The sequence below is a fragment of the Pteropus medius genome, unplaced genomic scaffold (assembly GCF_902729225.1).
Source record: "Pteropus medius unplaced genomic scaffold, Ma_sr-lr_union100, whole genome shotgun sequence".
Lineage (NCBI taxonomy): Eukaryota > Metazoa > Chordata > Mammalia > Chiroptera > Pteropodidae > Pteropus > Pteropus medius.
The window spans coordinates 6147589-6169206 of record NW_024347791.1 but is presented as its reverse complement, the minus strand read 5'-3'; the positions used below and the strand labels follow the sequence as shown (position 1 = coordinate 6169206).

The 21618-nt window shown below is 40.6% G+C and overlaps 1 long non-coding RNA gene across 4 annotated transcripts in view; it reads left to right on the top strand.

Moving 5' to 3' along the window:
• The window catches only part of LOC120614924 (uncharacterized), a 119447-nt gene that overhangs the window by 18469 nt on the left and 79360 nt on the right, over window positions 1-21618 (top strand). For all 4 annotated transcript variants that reach the window (XR_005656142.1, XR_005656141.1, XR_005656144.1 and 1 more), the window contains exon 2: window positions 10094-10230. This is a non-coding gene — a long non-coding RNA (uncharacterized LOC120614924). The remainder of the gene's footprint in view (window positions 1-10093; window positions 10231-21618) is intronic.

Genomic DNA, 21618 nt, shown 5'->3' with positions numbered 1-21618 from the left:
GTACGGTCTCTCCATCCCATTCTAGTTTATGATGCACTTCATTCTCTCTCTTTTTTTTTCCCGGCAGCAGATATTTTTGATTTAGAGAGGGCTGGCTAACCCTATAGAAATGCTACTTTCACACCTGTGGAATGTCACGTTGCCTGACATTCGCTTCTGGAGCACTACTAATCCTCTCCAGCTCTGGGGTGTGTAATTATAGACACCCCTCCTCAGCTCTGGCTGCTGTGGCTCCACCACTGGAGTTTTCCTCTGTTTTCTCCTCACCTTCCAGTGACCCCTAAAAGCGTTGTTACCTGCGAGGTGGATCTCTCAAGGCAGAGGTGAATTTCTCAAGGCAGAGGTGAATGCACTCGGCTCATCTATAGGAGGAAATGCTTGTGTGGTGAGTTACCTGGGAGGCTGAGCTTCACCGTGAGTGGCTAAGCAACCCCACGTGGGGTGAAGCAGAGAGACAGGGCTCACACCTGGGTACGCACGCATTACACCTGCACTGTCTGCTATGATAGTCGCTAGCCTCAGCCGCACATGGTGACTTAAATGAAAAGTAATTAAAATCATTAAAATGTCTGTTCTTTTGTCATACTAACCACATTTCAAGTTCTCAATAGCCACTGTGGCTGCTGGTTTCCATTTTGGACAGCACAGATATAGAGCAGTTCCATCATCCCGGAAAGTTTTGTTGGACTGGGCTGCTCTGGAGTGTGGCAACAGGAGCGAGCATGCTGGGACCTCAGCCAAGGCTGTCGGGGGATAGTGGAGCCCTGCCCCCTTGGCCGATATGAGGGAGCTGGGGAAACTGGCTTGATTTCAGAGGGGGACCTCGAACCTGGCAGTGCATAGCATCCGAGGAGTGTACAAATCCCAGTGAAGCTCTCTTAATGCTTTGCGGGGAGGGTGGTCTAATCTTCTTGGCCAAAAGCACAATCTTGAGAGACTCAGGCATATGGGGACTCTCAGGAGACAAGACCTGTACTGAGCCCTTTACATAGATTATTTCATTCAACCTTAGGGGGAATTAATATTACCTCCATTTTATTGATAAGGAAGCCGAGTCTCAGAGAAGGAAGCCTACAGGTAAGCACTCCCTCTGTACTGCTTGCTCCTTGTTACCTCAAAGTCTGGCAGAGGATCTGCGTTCTGGGGGAGCAGCAGTCTGAGCTCTTGGCAGGAAGTTGGCTAGAATGAGGCAGGATGGCTCAGACTGAGGGGTGGGGCCAGCTCTCCAGCTCTCAGTGTAGGACAGATAAGAAGAGGCAGGGCCAGATGGGAATGGGATGGTAGGAGAAAGCTAATGTTTGGGGTGATGCCGATGCCTTGGGGTGCGTGCTGATGGTGTAGTGATGCATCCTGCATATCCTAGAGGACTGCGAGTCCTCCGAGGGTAGGACCGTGGTGCCGCGGTGGCATAAGCATGAACTCTGTGCAAACACAGCCCTTCTCCCAATCCCACGCCGCCATTTATTCCTTTGCCACAAGTGAAGTCACCTGAGTTTCCGTTTCCTCATCTGTAAGATGACTATAAGATGACATTTATTATCATCATCATTATCTTTCTAGCTTCAGATATGAATATCATACTTAACATAAGTAGTTTATGGAATAGAATTGAATCCAGTTGTGAGGGCCAGAGAATGTAAAAAGGCTGACTCATGTCTATACTAGGGCAATAACTACAGTAAGTTACCAGATCATTGACTTCTTGCCCACCAAAAGCATTCGTTTACTTTCGCTCTGGAAATCCCAGAGACATGTTCATTCACTGTAAGTGACTGCTCGATGCCACCATTTTGTGACCATTGGCTCTATCAGTATTAGGATCTACATTTACCTGCTGAATTATTGGGCTCAAGCTAGAAATTGCCAAATTATTGTTATCCATGGAGTGGGGATAACATGTGGTACCTATACACACAGAGTAGTTTAAAACCATTTGGCTTAATCAATTATTTTGAAAATATTCAGCTTCCAAATATTGAAACAAAGTTTCAAATTAGTTTATCCGTGTAGTCCTAAGGATTGGCACAGAGAGGCTTCTTCAGGGCTGGCAGACCCATATTCTGGCTGCCTGGTGATACTAGTAGGCTATTGGTTTATCCTATGTGTATGTTTTGGAGTTAAATTCAAGGTCACTACCACCAACAGCATTGTCAACAAATATTATTGGATGTCTGTTATGGATATGGATACTAGCAACCTCCACCCTCACAAGACTATCTGGCTAATAGGTAGGTCTAATTCTAACCCAGTTCCCAAGCTAAATACAGACTGTTTCCAGCAAAGCCATATTAGGGAGCTTAGTTATTAAATCACACAGCCTGTTGGACTGTCTGAGCATTTAACTTCACAAAAGGTGAGGTTCTTACAATGAGTCCCTCAGTTGAGTTCTCCGGGCAGCAAACTAAAGACAGAATATATAAAACCTGGCTTCTCCTGTGTGTGTGTGTGTGTGTGCACACGTGCACATTAATAAGGGAGAGATACACCTGTTCTAGGACTCAGGCGTGCTGTGTGTGTTGCTGTCACACAGTCCTTTTATGCTATGTGACTGTGTAGATTACCTTTCATGAAGAAGCCGAGGAATTTAAAAATCATATTCACTGTTAGATGACCCAAAGAAGCAGTGCCCAAGTACTGACCTGATCCCCTATCTGAGAACCTGAGTCACCCGCCCTAAGGCAGGATATCAACGGCGGATCACTGGTCCCCTGACTCTGAGCTAGGCTCACCTTGTTGGCCTGCCCTGTTTTGCTTGTAGGAGACCTACCCTAGTTGTCTGTATTTCCATGTTCCTTTTTTTTTCTCCTCTGCAGTTTATTCACCAGGGGCTCCAGTTCATAGGGCTTTGGTCTCTTGACAGAGGCTTCTAGAGCTTAGTCTTGTCTTGTTCTGCTCTCCATCCTGGGTGCACGGGATAACTCTGCTTCCCAGCCGCTTTGCCCTCAGGTGGGCCATAGGCTGGTCCTGGCCAATGTGATGTGAATGGCAGTGATGTGTGTCACTTCTAGGCCAAAACATTTAAGAGCCAGTGTACCCTCGCCACACTCTCCTCCTTCAGCACGTGGTAAATGCTCAGGGAGTGACAGCTGTGACGATGATGAGTATTGCTAAGTGGAGAAATGTTGGGGGGGGCATTCCTTGCTGACGAAATGACTTAAGAAAAGATGTGGAGGCAATAATAGGTTATTTGTTGCCTATTTAGAAAACGAAGAGAGATTAAGCTAAATTGAGTAGGAGGAGCGAACAAAGTAGAAAGGATTGGGAGGGCGAAAGGGTCTGGAACCAGCAAAACCGGTTGGATTAAAACCTCTTCCCCTCCTAGTTATGTGTCTTCAGACGAGTTATTAGCCTCCTCAAGAATCAGTTTCTGCATCTAGAATGCGAGGGGCAAATGGGATAACCACACGTGAGTGTCGTGAATACTGAAACGGCAAAATTGCTTTATAAACTGAACGGATGCTAAAGCAAACAACCCGATCCTTCTCCATTATGTTTTATAACACTGTGGAGGAAGAGTATGAGGTTTGCCCCAAATTAACCCCCTTTCTTCTAGCCATCTACCCACCTGTCCATTTTTGTTAATTGAGTACTCACTATACATTAAGCACCGCAGGCAACAGTGAATATGTATGTGTGTGTAGAATGGCACTTTAAGAAATTCTAGATGAATTGGAATGGGGAGGAATGGGGAGAGGCTAAAGGCCGTTCATTGAGAGAATATTGTAGTAGTTTAGGTGTGAGACGGTGAAGCCTAAAATGGGCAGGTGGGGGAGAGGTCGGAGTGGAAAAGAGGTTAATAACCATCATGATGTTATAAAGCAAAACCCAGTAGGTCTGATGCATCCCAGACCATCACTTATGTTTGCTTCTCGCAGCGAAGTGAGCCATTTATTAACCACCAAATGTATTAAAGTGATTCATGGTCTCAAAAGTTCCTAAAGATTTTCCAGATAGTTTGAAAACCAAGTTCTGGTTTTCTCTCTGCCTTAAAAGATCATCTCTTTTAAGGGTTTTTTTTGGAGGGTGTGGGGAAAAGAAGATGGGGTGAGAACAGGGATGGAGGTCTCTTATCTGCTCTGGAGTTGTTGGCTAGCACCCGTGTTCTCCCGATTTCAGTCGTGCTGGAGCCTGCCTGAGCAACAGGACACAGAGCCCTTCCTAGGATGCTGCGAAAGTGGGCAGCTCATGCATCCTGCCCCTGCTTTCTCCTTTATTTTGCAAAGCATGATCATTCGAGGCTCTGAGTACCAGCCTTTAGTGGAGGATGGAGGATAACTAAGAGGGAGACATTTAAAAATTATGTGCTGATTATTAATATTCCCATCCTAGGGCAAAGCCCCTAGGGAGTTGAAACTTATCACATGCTAATTGTCTCTTGTGGGCATCCGTATTTCCTAACATCAGCCCTCGGGTTGATGCCTTTCTGTGAGTACATTCTGCCTCTGTCATGTGCTATATGTCTGAATTTCGGAAAACCTCTTTCTACCCAGAGTATGAATCCCTCCTCTCCAAGTGGGTCGCTTTCTACGTCTGAGTCACTAAGATGAATTGCCCTAAGGTATTGCTGCAGTGGTCAGTCCACAGTTGTCCTTTGCTATTGTGTTTCTGGTTGGGTTTGGGGTGTGGTAGGGCTGGCAGAGTTCGGTCTGGGGTGTGTAGGGCTGGCGGAGTCTTGATAGTCTCAGCGCACGGTGAAGTTCATGGTAGTCCTGGGCACCCGAGCCAAGTCCTGGTAGAAGTCTCCAGACCTGTGTGGGTTGTAGCCTTAACACTTTCATTCTCGTTGGGACCTCCCCCTATCCCCAAACACCACACAGGCACGTCACACACACACACACACACACTCACACTCACACTCACACTCACACTCACAGCCTTCCAAGGACCGTTGTGAAGTCTCAACAATAGTAAAGTCAAAACTCACATGAGAACATTCCTGTCTACCTCTTTCAAATTGCTTTCAAGTCACGCCTTCTCCAGCCTCCTGGGAATATGAAATATGTCTACCCCTGAGCTGCAGAAGGACCCGGGAAGCTTTGGAGTCACCAGTAACAAGGTCTCAGTTATATTCTTAGGGGCCATTTTTCTCCCCATTTTCTCCCCTTCTCTTTCTGAAAAAGACAGCTGACTGGGTTCATTTCTCCAGCTACATAATCGTGTTCATTTACCTTAATTACCTTCTTGCAGATCTGATTTTAAAGAATCCCAGTACTAGTTGTATTAGAAACTTAGGTGCCTTGGGCTCATGTTCATCTAGAATTAACTTGACATAATTCCCCAAATTTATTAAAACGGTCACTTACATGGCTTTAAGTTTACCAAAGAAATGCTTTATTTGAGTCTCAAATATCACCAGCACTGACAGTAACTTTTATATATATTATTGTCTCATTTAATCTTTACAACAGTCTTAGGAGGTAACCTGACCATGTACTTTTATTCCCTTTTTATACCGATGTTTTGAGAAATGAACTCTTCAGATCTCTCTGCTTGTAAATGATTATTTAATTGCAAATAATGGATCAAACACTTTTGCAACTGTCCTAAGAGCATTCTCTGTTTAACCTAGAGCAAAGAGCTATCATTTCTTCGTAAAGCAAACAGAGATGATTTCACAAATGCGCTTAGGGAAGATTTAAAAATGTAAAGTGTTGTGTTGGAATTTGGGTTTTATTTTCTGCTCCCTGAGACCCCCCACTGTTCAAATTGTAAGTCAGAGAGAGAGAGTTTTCAGCTGGCTGATCTGTGAGCTATTGAAGTTTTTGCTTAAAAAGGAAATCTGATCTCTGTCTAAGTGGCACTAATGTGTGGGCTGAGAGCTGCTACTGTGAATTCAGCAAGGGATTCATTAGCGCCGTGAACCTCCCGGAGTGCTTTGGATGGGTGACCTCTGAAATAAAAGCAAAACCAGGAAAGATAAGGCTTCATGCATGATCTACAAGACTCCATTTCTGGTGATCTTCAAGATATCTTAAGTCAAGAGTACTTAGGGCCAGAAAGCTAGGAGTTGGGTGGGGAGGGGGAGACCACCCAAAGATTAAATGATACCACACAATAGATTCTTGGCTTTTTGAAATTCTTTGGCAGATCTGTTCCTCCTTCCCCCCACACTATTTTCTTTCCTGGGAATAGTTTTCGTATTATTCTCTTTGCTGGGAAAAATAGGCTGCTGTTTTTGAAATTACCGTGGCACAGTAGAGAAGGCTTATTACTGCTGATGGGGAGATGAAACTGGAAAATACCAGTCAAAATCATGCTGGGAACTACAGTTGTCGGAGTATCAGACAGCATTGTAAGATTCTGACGTTGACATGGGCTACGGGGTTAGGGTAGAGGGGGTATTGATTCTGCTAGACTACCCTTCTGGGAGCTTCCTCTTATGATACCAAAGCTTTCCTGATCACAGGGCATAACTTTTTATTGCAAATCGATACTCTGTGTTTGGATTTCAAACCGACTATTTAAAAAAGTATGTCTGCCCTCCTAAACTACTGTAATGTGTCTTGTCCACCATACAAAATGCCATAGCTTAAAAAACGGACCTTTATTTTTTCACAGTTCTGGAAGCTGGAAGTCCAAGATCAAGGTGCCAGCAGGGTCAGTGTCTGGGGAGACCTCTCTTCCTGGCTTGCAGATGGCCACCTTCTCTTTGCGTCCATACAGGGCTTCCTCTCTGTTCATGTGGAGATAGAGGGAGGTCTCTGGGGGTGTCCTCCTTTTTTTTATGAGGAAAGTCCTATTGGATTAGGGCCCCACCTCTATGACCTCATTTAACCTTAATTATCTCCCTAAAGGCCCTGTCTCAACTACAGTCACATTGGGGGTTAGGGCTTTGACATGTGAATTTGAAGGGGGGACACAATTCAGTCTATAATGACTACCAGAGAATACACTTACTGTAAAGCATTAAACAATATTGAACTATAACAAGAATATATAAATTGGTCCCTCCAACTTCTGCCTGTCCAGCCAGGGGACCAGTTGGTTGTGTCTCTCCACACCTTTCCTTTCCTCTTACAAACAACACGGCACTTTTTGGTTTTGTTTTTATAGCAGTGAGGTTATATTGTGTATATTATCCTGCAGCATGCTTTCCGATTGACTAGAATTAAGTTAATTTTAAAAAATTTATTGTTTTTCATTGGTGTTTTCCACTAGGGTTTGTGAACACCTAAAGTTCATATGGGTAGAATTCAGGAGGTCCATTAACTTGTCTTTATTAAGAATATAGACAATAAACCATGGTTGTATTAGTGAGAACCTCAGATATTTTCATATTACGTTATAGTTTTGTAGATATCTCAAAATAGCCTATATGCTTTATATTACAATAATGATCGGGTCTGCTACTGGAACATATTATTTAATGTGTTAATAAAGATGCACCTATATTACTATTTTGCAAATTTGTTTTTATAAAATATTTTTAGTCATATTTCAATATAATTGGTTTAAAAAAATTATTCCATATATTTTTCCTCCGAGCATTTAAAAATAGGATTTTAGGTAGAGACTCATAAACCTCACTGGACTTTCAAGGGAATCTATGGCAAAAAAAAAAAAAAAATGGTTAAGAACCCCTGCTCTAGAGACAAGACTTAATTTCCTTGTTGGAAATATGTCTCTCTGTCCTTGTCACTTTTGTTGTCTACCAATAGGAAAAATTCATAAGGAAGATGGGCGTAGGCCCTGAAGCAAGTCCTTTCTTCAGGCTGGCTCTGGGGACTGAGAAGTTCAGTTCAAAAAAGGAACAAACTTCAAACTGCCAACACTTCACATTTCTCAATTGGCATAAAGAAGCATTCAAAAACATTCAGATCCCAAAATCTCTTCGTTAAGAGATTCCTTGGCCAAAGCAAAGCAAAGCAAAACAAACAAACAAACACACACTGAAAATTGTCTCTCTTTTAGATCCTCTGAAATCACGATTTGAACCTAATAATAGCTCTCATCTTACTATTTTCTCTCAATTCTGTGCTGTTTCTGTCTGCCCTTATTACTCCCTCTGATTTGCTCCTCTTCCCTTCTGGCCTGACAGGTCCCCTTAAGCTCAGTTGTCTGAGAGTCAAATCTCCCTCAGAATAGACAAAACCCCTTTCTATTGATTGCAAGCCTTGGTTTCACTCAGCTGAGAGCTGACAGGATGGGGGAAAATTTGCAGGGGAACTTAGAATAATTTTACGAACGTTTAATACAGGACTCACAGGTCTCTATTAATGAGTGTTGGAGGCGGGGAACTCAGATGCTAAGAAATAAATGGAAAAAGCAGAACTGGAAGCTCTAAATGGTGGTTTAAAGCAGCGGTCCTTAACTTTTTTGTCACCTTAACTTTTTGTCACCGGTGACAAAAAAGTTAAGGACCGCTGCTTTAAACCACCATTTATGAGAATGCTCCTATGAGAATCTCATGCTTGGTGATCTGAGGTGGAGCTGAGGTGGTGATGCTTGCCCACCACTCACCTCCTGCTGTGCAGTCCAGTTCCTAACAGGCCACATGCTGGTACAGGTTCAAGAGCCTGGGGTGGGGGGCAAGTTTGGGGATCCCTGATTTAAAGAACCCTGAATTTCATAGGAAATCAGAGGAGTTTAGAATAGCTGTAAATGTTGGATAAGATCTTCTGGAATCTATCCCTAAAGTCTTCCCTAAGAAAGTAGATCAGCTTCTAATCCAGTCGCAAGTAAAGAAGGATGAATATCTTAGAGACTTCAGGAATAGGCTTTTAACAGCTTTAGACAGCATTCAGGAGACGTAGAAGGGATGTGACTTTTCCCCTCATTCTTTTGATAAATGGTGTTAAGCCAGAAATTGAGTATTTAATACATAAGCATAGATTAGAATAGGAAAATAACCCTATTGCCAGAACTCCAACACCTGCCGAGCATTTGGAAATAGCTTAGGATAAAAACAAAGCAGAAATCTGCATGAATTTATGGCCTTGCAGATAAAACGTGGAGATGCTCTCTCTCATCTCAGTTATTCAATTCCAAAGGAGGGAGTCTTTTATAAAGACAGCTTACAGGTATTGTAAAGACAAAAGACAATGGAAAAGAACTGCCCTGTCTTGGCTAAGAAAACAGCAGAACTATGTAAAAAGTAAAATGATTGATTGATGAGGCACCAGGAGGGATCTGTTGAGCAGAAATTTCTCTAAAGATTAAAGAAACTCTTCTGATTTATTTCAAATAAATGCTTATATTCATTGAATATTCAAAAAAATCTCAGAAATTAAGAAAATCAGACTAATACTTTCAATATGTTAAAAAAATATTCTGCTAGAAACAACTCAAATGATTTAAGAGTCCCAAGTTCAGATATTTTAGGTAAAATTTTGTACACTAGACTAGTTTGTTATTTTTGATTTAATAAAAAAATTATGTTTTCTCTGATTTAGCATAGTAAAGTATAATAGAAGCTAATGAATTTATCTTTCTTGGGTATGTTCTTAAACTTACACAGGTTTACTGATCAAATAAACTAGTATTTCTTATATTTAGTGTTTATAGTTATGAAAAATAAAAAATTGTGCTGACTTATTTTAAAAATTTAATTTCAACGGTTACTATATTTTGTAGCATGTCAGCTAAAAGATTCATTTCCAAGATCTTTAGGACTGATAGTAAATTGAGTTAATTAATGAATTTTCATTGGATGGCTAGATAATTTCTAAGTAAGATAGAATACTGTGAAGGGGTTCAGAACAGGTCTCCCCAAGACATGCCACTTTGGCATGTGAATTATTTTGAGTTGAAGGCAGTCAAGGCCTCAGGAGAAACTTTTCCTTCTCCCTGAAAGAATTCAAATTTGGAACTTTGCCCATACTAAGAGTCATCACCAGAAAAAACTTTTACGACCTATCTATAGGGTAGGGCAAACTTGTAATTACTGGACATTTCTTATCATCCTGCAAATGACCTTCCCTAACTCTGAGGCCCTAAGGCATTTTACCTCATCCTGAGCTCCGAATGCCACATACACCTCATCTTAACTTTCTGTCTCTGAATCTCTTACGTATGGGGGGCTCCATATGTAGGTATGTAATTGAAGTTGGCTACTTTCTCTTGCTAATCTGTCTCATGTTGATTTAATTACTAGACCAGCCAAAAGAACATAGAAAGGTAGAGGAACGATTCTTCCTGTGAGCAGAATACATCACCGGCTAGACACTGCTCACCTCGAAGCTGCTGCAGTAGAAAGATCCTGGGACCGCTAACATGAGCCGATGAAAAAAGGTAAGAATTCTTGCAAATTCAGTCTCCTGGAACTCTGCCCGAAGAGTTCGGTAGAAGCAGAGTGGTTTTCTTCCCTTTTCTAAATTTAGATTAGCAGAATAAAATATTTGTGGAACTAGTGTCTTTGGTTATTTGGTATGAGTACTCACGGGTGTTGTTAATTCTGTTTTGGTCTGTCTCTGTTTTTTTCTCTGTCTCTGTCTGGTGTCTCCCCCTTTTTGTCTTGTTAAATGTCCTGAGAACCTGGCCTTTGTGACCAGTGAAAATATTTTCTCTCTGGCCTCCACCATCTGGAGGGCACACTTGCCAGGGTGCACCTTGGTGGGCAATCAAATAGACTGAGGATTCTGGGTGGTTATATCCAGTAGGACAGAAACACAAGATTTTATCTGGAGCTTGTGACTGGTAAGTGGCACCTTTTCGTCTTTATGTCTGACAGTGCCAAGCTCTCAAGAGTTTTCTGCGTCTATCCATTTTCTCCTAAAGATGGTTAAAACGGGGCCCCTTAGTTCTTGTTTTCTGCCAGCTGGAGGATATATATGCATCTGGTGGGCAGCCGAGTAGGCTGTGGCTCCACGCTTAGGGAATCTAAACACCCTATTCTGTTTAAAAGGGGGGAAAACACGTAATTCTCTGTATTTTGGAACGGCTATTTCTAACTCTGGAAGTGAATTTTCTAGGTCTGTGTTTTGTCTTTGGTGAAACCATAAAAAGGCTTATTGATCTGAGTCACTATTAAGATCCTACTTGTCCAGGCCAGATGATGGATCCTTTATATTGGAAAAACTTTTAAATTGAAAAGAAGGAAAACATTTTTTTTTTTTACAGAGCTCTCATCTTGTTTTAATGGTTAGTCATTAAGATTCCCTTAATAAGATGGAAGGACAGAAATGAGAACAAAAATCAAAGTTCACTCATACCCCTTCCTATTTGCCTTCAGTTATTTGCGGGTATTATAAAAATATCAGGACATTAGAAGTAAAATTGTTCTGTACTTAAGAAAAAGGAAAAAAATGGTAAAACTTTATTAAAGACAACCTAAAAATTTTATGTCTTAAAAACTCGACTGGATAACCGTGAGGTTGGAAGCTCCAAAATAAGGCCAGACAGAAATGTGAGCTGACCTCCATTTCTGGCTAGGGTCATATCAAAATGCTGTCAGCCTCCAAGGAAATTATAACCTAAAATTACAATGGCAATGATGAGGAACATTCCAGTTAGATTAGATCATTTAAAAGTGCACCGAAGAGCAAGGGCTTACAAATCAAATAAACAGAACGAGATACCTAATTTTAATTGGTATGAAAGACTTTGAAAATTTCAAAAGAGCTTCATTGAAAGATTTGCTGCAAAAGGCTAATGAAAAATTAAAGAGATAAAAGGTACCAAAATAGAAGACTGTAAGACCGATGTTCTCCCTTAGAGGCTCTTGTCCTCAGATATCTCTCTCTCCCTGGTCTAAGGCCAATCTTAGGGGTCTATTAGAGTTCTTTAACCAAGGGAGGATCCTCAACAGTTTTTGTAAATGGATTACCTCCTGAGCCCAGTGAGAGAGGGAAATAAAATTTCATGGTCCTTTCCTTCGCAAATCCAAACCAGTTGGTTATGACTGATCCTTCCCCCCGCTCAGAATTGCTATTGCCTCTCCTCCTAAGGGCTTGGCTCTTGGCTTTCTGCCTGCCCAGGACAGGCAGGCTGTCAGTTTCTCTTTTAGCTATCAGAGGGGATAACTCTGGAAGTTAGTAACCTTTGCACCCTCTTGAGTCCACGGAATTGTTTAATACTGCCAGAAATATTTACTGTTTGTCCCAGCTGAAACCTGACAAAATACTTGAAAAGCTTTAATAACTATGATCAGAAATAGAACTAGGTACCCAAAGGGAAAGAAGCAAATTAGGGATGATGTAGTTGGACAAGAGTAGAGTAACCTATGATATCACTTAAGTTACAACCCAATTCTTTGGGAATTGAGAGCAGTTGTTCTTATCTTACACATCTTTGCAAAACCATAACTGCAGCTCCAGAAGTAGTTCAAAGCCCACCTATGTTTATCATCTCCAATTCCTAAGATTGAAGAAGAAAAATAGGAAATGAGAGTTTTTTTGAAAGCACAGACTGCTGCTCTGGCTCAAAGGCTCCCTTGCCAAGGACAAATACAGATATTAATTGTCTTCACCAAAAATATTAATAAGAAAAAGTTTTAGCTATCTGAGCAGACAAACTTAACTCATTCCAACTGTTCTTTTGTAACTAGTGAACTTTGACATTAACATACCTGTCTCATGGCAGTAATTTTAAAATGAAGGCAAAGAGATAGATCTCTGTTTGTGACTGTCTGTATGTTTCTATGTGTTGTGTGATATTTTCTACTTCTGGATGGCATTGCTAATTTGTAAAAGAGCTCTATTTAATTGGCTTAAATAAACAAGTGCTTGTATAAAAATTCTCAAAAATATAACAGAAACTAACCCAAATGCTTTTCAGGTTCATGGAATCTGAGGAAAATATTCAGTATTAAAGCTAATTTAAATTTGTTGGTCTAATTAAAACAGGCATGTCTTTAGAGGTATGATAATTAAATATATACTTTTATTTTACTTGGCTTTATTGGTTAAATAAATTTGTCATCAAGAAAAAATAACTTAAGATGATGACTGATATTTTGTAATGCCTAATGAAGTTTTTGTAGGTAATCTAGATATAATTGTTAAGATCAACTAAATAGATATAAAGAAAATAAATTTTTTAGTTGAACTTGTTAGCATTAATTATATTTTATGTGCACTTGAAAATGATTTCCTAAATCTCTTTGGTAACTTGAAACTTTAAAGTTTTTCGCTAGCTAAATTAAATGATGAATAGTCACTGAATAGCTAGATCATTTCCAAATAAGATAAAATAATAAAATATTAATTACTCAACATAGGTTTATCCACTTCTGCCTTTATATTACAGAGTAACTAAAGAAATCTATGTTAGTAAACATGTCTTGTGCCCCATCGAAAGATAGTACTAAAGAAAAGCATATATTTCTAAAAATCATGGAATGCATTTATAAATTTATCAATCTAAAGAATGCTGGTGTATCAGGCAGTTCACAATTGCTTACTTCTTAATTTTTACCAGAAAGCAAAGGTGCTAAAGGTTAAGAATTCTAAATATTTAATTAAAACTACAAAAAAATAATAAGGGAAACAACTTATATAAGAAAAGTAGAATGTGTTTTGGCTTTAAAAAAAGGTATAAAGTATGAAGTATGGATATGCGTTTTTGTTAAGGGAAACAAATTAATTTTGTCCTGGTTTTTTCAGAATGGGCAAGAGAATAAGAACTAAAATGGACACAGAACATTGTAGAAAGTTTATGAAAAAGAAATCTCGAGAAAAATTTTTTTGTGTGTGATCAAGTTGAATAAGATTGGATGAATTTGTTAAAAGCATTTTTTGTTTGTTTTTACGTAAGCTTTAATATCAATAGTGTACTAAAACTTAATATTCTTTCATCTGCTAAATGGACAAAGTTTTCTTGGACTGTTGGTCTACTCCTGATAAGATATTATAAAAAGTTTTCTGCCAACAAAGCAAAGATTCTGTGTTTTATCAAAATAATTTTCTGTTTTATGTCATTGAAGTCTTTGATTACTTAAGAAAACGGAATCTTCTCAATAGTAAGAGCTAAACTTCTGCTGTATTTGTCTTTGAAATCTTTTATTGTTTCTTTGGCCAAAAAGATAATTAAGTATTATTTCATAATAATCTGTGATCCTATTTAGCCAAATGTCCAAACATTAAGCCTTCTTTATGTTGTATCTGTATAGGTGTTTGTTATAAGTATTCCAGAAATTGTGCGAAATTCCTGGAAGTCTGATATGTCCTGGCATTAAATATTGTCTGTTGTCAAAATTGAAGCTCACACCGAAAGGACTGCCTGTAAGGGAAATGGCTTAGCTGACTTTCATGCAAAGGCAGGAGCAAAATCTATACAAATTGTAGCATATGTGGATGAAGTCCATTGGGCTTCTGCAGAGATGACCCCCATTACCAGACTTTTGCTATCCTGATACCCTTGTAACATGGCGCCAGTCTGCTCCTAAATGAGAGAAACTAAGACTGGTAAGCGATGGTTGTAAATCAAACAAATAGTGAGGTCTAGGGGAAACCTAAGAGGGCCTCTTGGTTTTTCCAAGCTCCCTGGCAAACCTCATTTTTCAGTTTTTGCATCCCTTCATTCTCCATGGTGCATTTAAGCTGGACTTCATTCAACTGTCACTTAGTATGGCTGATCAATATGTTCTTGTTGTATGTATGCTTTCTGCATGGATAAAAGCCTTCCTCAGCTGCAAGGCTGATGTCCTCACAGTGGCAAAGAAACTGTGCAAATAATGAGTCTGTCCATCCATCCTTGACTTGGTACATGGTCCTTACCCAACCCTAATCAAAGCCCTACTTTGAAAACCCATCTTACATCAAGCTTCTGATGCTTAGTAAATTCCGACTTTCCCTTCCTCCCTCCCAGACAGCTTTGCCAGGTAGTATTTTCTTCACTGCAGTAAACAATAAACTCAGCTTCGTCTTACCAAGAATTGCGCTGGTGATATTCGAGGAGGCAGTTTTTGATGGATGTTACAGTTGATTTAAAGGAGAAGTCAAAATGCAGACTTTTATAGAGTAGAAATGATGAATTTGCAAATGACTGCAAAACCACCTTTTTTAAAGGAGGGAGCAGGTTATCCCTCTGCCAGACAGAATTTATTTGCATGTCTATAGACAAAAATTACTTGCATTGCTATCAGTTACCTATGATTTATAATCATAAAAATACTCAAAGGCCATGAAAGTTGCAGAGCCACCATAGAATCAGAATCATATGACCCAGAAGGATGTGCTCTAGACAGTGCATAGTTTTCTACTGAAGCACAAATTCTTCCCTAACCTACTAGGTGTCTAGTGCAGTTCTAGGGTATTTCCCAGACATTGTTGCGTTTAATCTTCACCGCACTCTACAAAACAAATATTACAATTTCATCTTTTCAAGTAAGGAAACTGAGGCTCAGTGAGATTTTTTCAAAAACCACAAAAATGCTCAAATAACATGGGTAATATATATTTGATTAGTGAAAACATTATATACTGAGAGGAAAAATTGCATACATCTTTGGTGAAGAGAGAAAGAAATTACTGGATATCATATGGAATGCTGGGCAGTCTCCTTTAATTTGGGTTCTTTAATTTTCTAGTGCTCTGTACCTTTTATTGTCTTTGAACTATTTCATAACTCTGTAAGTTGAAAAAATAACCATAATCATGTAAAGAATCCTGGTCCACATTCAGGGCAAATGAACGTTTGGTGGAAGAACCCAGTCCTGCATCTATTAACAAACGCGTTTCAGCATTTCTGAAATGCAATCAGCACTCCTGATTGCCTACATATGTGTCTGTTCTTTGACTTCTCCTTTGAACACCTTAGGGTTCCTTATTAATTGATGAATAAAATGGAATCTTGGACGTGTTCATTTTATATTCGTATCAGAATCCTGATTTTTGTCTTTTCAAGAATACTTTTTAACAGTTGGCAATGAGGTTAGCCTTTCATTAGTTGGGTCTGAGGGCATTTCATGTTTCAGGGCACAGAGAAGATTGGCGGCTCATCTAAGGCGCTCCCTGTGCTGAAATTATTAGATTTTATGACTACATACCTGACATTCCTAGGGTTGCATGTTAAGCCTTCTATTGTTTACTTTTCAGAGCTATCTCATAGCACAGGCTGTCTGCTCAATAGAGTCTGAGCAATTAGGCTCAGCTAATGTCTTCCTGACTAAAATGCCAGTACAGATATTTAATAGCAACAAGTGATTGAAAATAAATGGGGACCCATTAACGGGGACTAATTTGGTGTTACAATGGAAGCAGGGGTGACTGTATGCATTCTACTTCCAATTAAATGTGACTTCTCTTCAAAGATGTTTGAATTTAAGATACAATTAATTTCAACCCTTTGAGTCCTTAAAAGTTTCACAGATATCACTATAGTTCCTGTACTGTAAAGCTGTCTAGATCCTCACGTCACGCTAGGGGCCTTCATAAGTTTATCACTGCTTCAGTTTCCTGAGACTTGCATCATTAATTGCTCAGTGTAATAAACTGAAGCTGGAATTCTCAGGTTCAAAGCATCAAAAAATTGAGATGTGTTCAGAAGATAGAGTTTTGTCACAGCCCTCTTTGCTACGAGGGACAGAAAACCCACTCAAGCTAGTTTAATTAAAAAAAAAAAAGAGTTTATAATGTCACATGGCAAAAGCTCTGGGCAAGATGAGTTCAAGTATAGCTAAATCTAGAGGCTCCAAAAATGTCATCAAGACCTGGTCTTTTCCTTCTCTTGGTTCGTCTTCCTTTGGGTTCACGTCATTGTCAGAGTCCTTCTCCTCTGATGACGTCAGGCCACTCCTGGCTTGCAACCTCACTTTCCCAAGACCAGTGGAAAAAAGTCCAGCTCTCGTCAACTCTTTAATAGCTATTCAAACCAGAGTCTCACAATTAGCTTTCATTGAACCGATTGCCATGGATTGGATCACATGCCCATTGCCGATCATAGTGCCACTCAATATGTCCAGTAGGGTGTGATGTTTTGATTGTCCAGATTTGGGTCACAGGTCAATATTATAGCCAGGGGTGGACACCCACTCCCATATTCCATCCAAAGCACAAAGAGTGAGAGTAGGGGAGGAGAAACTCCCTAGAGGAAAATCAGGAAATTTGGCTGTTGGAAGCTCGAAATACCACATAGGAATAGTATTACATATTGACTGCAGCCCTAAGTTAAAATCTTTGTCAAGTGACAATACTTTTTGAGGGCTCTCTGCAGGACAGCTGTGTTGTTAACTGGTATTAAAAGACATCCGAACATTCCATCAATAAACACTTACAAGCCTTTACTATGAGACTAGCTCTAAAATAGATCTCAAAGATACAGAAAAACAATAACAACGACAACAAAACACCATGGTCACTGCTGTGAGGGAGAGCATAACGTTATTGCCATTTTATTGGCAGAGTCTTTGGTTGTGAGATGACCTTCTGAGAGCAGACAGGAAGCATGAGCCCTCAGCAGAGTGTCAGTCCCCTGGGTGGCAGGTCGGTTACCTTGGACTGCTTCCATCATGGAAGGGGCTGCATTTGTCCTTACTGGAATAGACACTCTGTATAAGGATTTTTCTTTCCTGCACATAATGCTTCTGCTAAAACTACTATCTGTGGACTCGCAGAATGCCTTGGCCATCATCACAGTATTCCACAGCATCGCTTTGGCTCAAGGAGCTCTTTTCACAGCAAAAGAAGTGCGACAATGAGCCCATGTTCATGGACTCCACTGGTCTTACTGTGTTCCCCACAGTCCCGAAGCAGCTGGCTTGGCAGAATGGAGGAATAGCCTTTTGAAGATGCGGTTACAGTGCAGGCTAGGTGGCAATGCCTTGGAGGGCTGGGACAGGTTCTCCAGAAGGCTGCACATGCTCTGAGTCAGCATTGAATATATAGTGCTGTTTCTACTATAGCCATGATTCACGAGTCCAGCAATGAAGAGGTGGAAATGGGAGTGACATCACTCACTATTACCCCGAGTAACCCACTAGAAAAACTTTTGATTCCTGTTCTTGTGACTTACTTTATGCTTTGCTGGCCTATCGGTCTTAGTTGCAGAGGGAGTAATGCTTCCATTAAGAGGTACAACAATGATTCCATTGAACAGGAAGCTAAGACTGCTGCCTGGCCACTTTGGACTCCTCATACCTCTGAATCAACAGGCAGGGAAGGGAGTTACTGTGCTGATTTGGTGATTGATCCCAATTACCAAGGAGAAATTGGACTACTTACTCCACAGTGGAGGTAAGGAAGAGTGTACCTGTAATACAGGAGGTTCCTGAGGGCGTCTCTGAGTATTATCATCCTCTATGATTGAGGTTAATAGAAAACTACAGCAATCCAATCCAGGCAGGACTTCTAATGACCGTGTTCTTTGGGAATGAAGGTTTGGGTCACGCCACCTGGTAAGGAAACATGACCAGCTGGAGGCAAAGAGAATACAGAATGCATAGTAGAAAAGGGTAGTTATAAAGGCCAGCTATGATCATGTGACCATTACAGAAACAAGGACTGTGATTGTCGTGAGTTTTTCCTCTTTATTTTGTTATAAACACACTCGTGTGTCTATATACACATATTATGCAAATACCTTTTTTTTTTCTTTCTTCTCTTATCCCCTTGTCATGTAACATAAGATGCATTGACTTTATACCACAGTATTTAAATGATAGGATATCAAGGAGCAGAGTAAACATCACTCAAGGACTTACTTCCTCTTCTGAGGAAGGGGTTAGTGCCTTTTTGGTTGTACGCAGGATAGTTGTATCATGTTAGGCAGAATTATGACCTTGTTCATGTCCTTGTTTGGAGATTAAGTATGGGTTAAAGAGATGCATGAGATGTCGAGTTGACAAGGAGTGGACTTATGATGATTAATTTTAAGTATCAACTTGACTGGACTAAGGGATGCTCAGATAGCCAGTGAAACATTATTTCTGGGTATGTCTGTGAGGATGTATCTGGAAAAGATTAGCATTTGTTTCAGTAGACTGAGTAAAGAGATCTGTCTCCATCAATGTGGGTGGGCATCATCCAATCTTTTGAGGGCCCAAATGGAACAAAAATGTGAGGAAGGGCAAATTCTCTCTTCTTGAGCTGGGATGTCCATTTTCTCCTGACCTTGAACATCAAAGCTCTTGGTTCTCATGCCTTCGGACTCTGGCACTTATACAGTGACCCCACAGTTCTCAGGGCTCTGGATTCAGACTAAATTATACCATCGGCGTTCCTCATTCTCCAGCTTGCAGAGAGCAGACTGTGGGTCTTCTCAGCTTCCAAAACCACATGAGGCAATTCCTATAACAAATGTCCTCTGATATATAACTATTATATAACTACACACACACATTCTATTGGTTCTGTTTCTCTGGAAAACCCAGACTAATACAGGTAGCTAAGATGTTGCATTAATTCAGGGACGTGTTGAGTTTAGGTTCCTCTGAGATGTAAAGTTGGCAGTTATAGATATTTGTCTGGAACCGAGAGAGAGAGGCCAGAGAGCTTAGAGACACGTTTGGGTGCTGTATTAATTTTTTAGAGCTGCCATAACAAATTACCACAAACTTGGCAGTTTAAACAACAGAAATGTATTCTCTCACAGTTCTGGAGGCTGGAATTCCGAAATCCAGGTGTTGGCAGAGTTGGTTCCCTCTAGATGCTCCGAGGGAGAATCCACTCCATGTCTCTCTTCCGGCTTCTGGTGGCTGCTGGCAAACCTTGGCTTGGCCCAGAGCAGAGTTGTTTAACGGATGGATAGAAGTGAATGAACCTACATAGTAGAATAAGAAGAGGCCAGAATGGTAGAAGGAACTCTAGGAGGTGGAACTCAAGAGAAGATCGTATTTCAGAATGGAAGGAGGGAGGGGTGCTCACAACTGATCACAAAGAAGGCCTAGGTACTTGCTTCAAACAACATTTCTTATTGGTCGTGAATGTTGCCAATCCAGGGCTAATGTTATAAAGTTACTTTTGTCTTTCTCAGTTGAACTTTAACCAGAACTCCAAATGGAACGTTAACTTTATAGAAAGTTCAATTAGACGAATACATATATGTTGACAGAGAAATTTTCTGGACTCTTTATTTTCTTTTGGTGGAGACACTCCAAATAGCGTATCACCCGAATTTTCCCAACTAAGGTTTAATTTTTATTAAATAAGCCAATTTATCTTTGAACTTTGGAGTGAACTAAAATACTGTCCTAAATCTTGACATGTAGCTACATTTTAGAAACAACCTTCTTCTTTTACTACCTTTGTGGCAGAATGGTATTACCAGGAAGAAGATAAATTAAAAAATGTATAGAAAGGACCACCAATTTCTACCATGATAGGTGGACTGAGAAAAGAGACTTAACAGTATGTTTCTCTTGAGATAACACACAAGGCAAAAGTGCTTTGGCAAAAAATACCCCACTATATTTACCACATGAAATTTCCGGTCGCCCGCCATCTTGAAAGCTAGTTCTAGCTTTATGTAGGGTCTCTTTCTCTTTTCGGGTATATCAGTACTTTCTGCTTTCCACTAAAGTGTTTTCCTGGATGTGGCAGGACCAGATGAGGGTGAAGTACATTCTAGCTGGTGCAGTGATAGGAGCCAGGGTGCCTGTGGAATGAACATGGGACAAATCCGTCTGACAGTGTTTGTGTACAGCGTGAGAGGGAAAAAGTCGGGAGAGTTGAGTCAAATTTAAGGAGAGCCTTGCATATCAAGTTCAGGGCCTCCCAAAGGAAACAGCGGGATCTGTCCCAGGACAAAAACTCCTTTCTGCCCTGCCCTTCTGTAGCTGTGATTCATCCTTGGTTTTCAATGCAAGTACAAGGTATAGTTATTTGTGTTCTCTCTGGGGTAATTTGGGAGTTTCTCTGGAATGAGGTCAGAGTTTCATCAATCAACCTGGAATTCCTTGGCTTTGTACTGGGAAGAGTAGCTCAGGGAAAGGGCAGTCAGATCTGGGATCTCCTGTGGCTGTAGGCACTGTGGAGTCAGCATCCATGGACTTTGCACCCCACAGTGTGGCCCAGATCAAATGGGCCACAATGGTGGAGTCTCTTGGGACCTGATCAGAATTGACCAGAGTGGTCCTCTTCATCCTCTGTGTATTTTTCTTTCCCACTTCTTTCAGCTCAGAGAAGCTCTGGAGAGATGCGTTCCTTCTGTTTTTATTAAGTTCCTCTGGTTTGAGGAGTGAACGAGAAGGGGAACGGGGAGGGGGTTGCTCAGGAGATGGGCTCCAAGGCTGGGATTTATGAGAACATCCTTCCAGTGGGTGATGTCTGCATGAGGTAGAGGTATGGTTTTAATTCCGCTCTGGCAAGGCGGGCCAGCCCGTGTTGCCAGCACATAGTTCTCTTTCAAGTCTCACACTGATTCGAGAGTGTGTAGACAACTTTGTACTTTGGGTCTCTGCCAGCTATCCTGAAGCAACAACTTCCCTTGGCTTCATATTTTCTATCTTACCCTCCCTACTCCCAACCAAAGTTAGAGAATAATTATTGTTTTACTAGCAAATGCTGCTCCTAAGTAAACCCAAGAAAGATCTAAGCAACTGTGCATTTTGAAACCAGTGTAGTCTTTTCTCATCTTGGTGTTTTCCTCCCTTTGATTACATAAGAGTAATGTTCTTAGGTTTCACCACTCCAGGAATTGTCCGTGGGCAGAGGTGTCATACAGATGTCAGGCCGGGAGGAGTGGCTTTTTTTTTGTTTTTGTTTTTGTTTTGTTTTAAACTACTAACCTAATCTAAATTCGTGT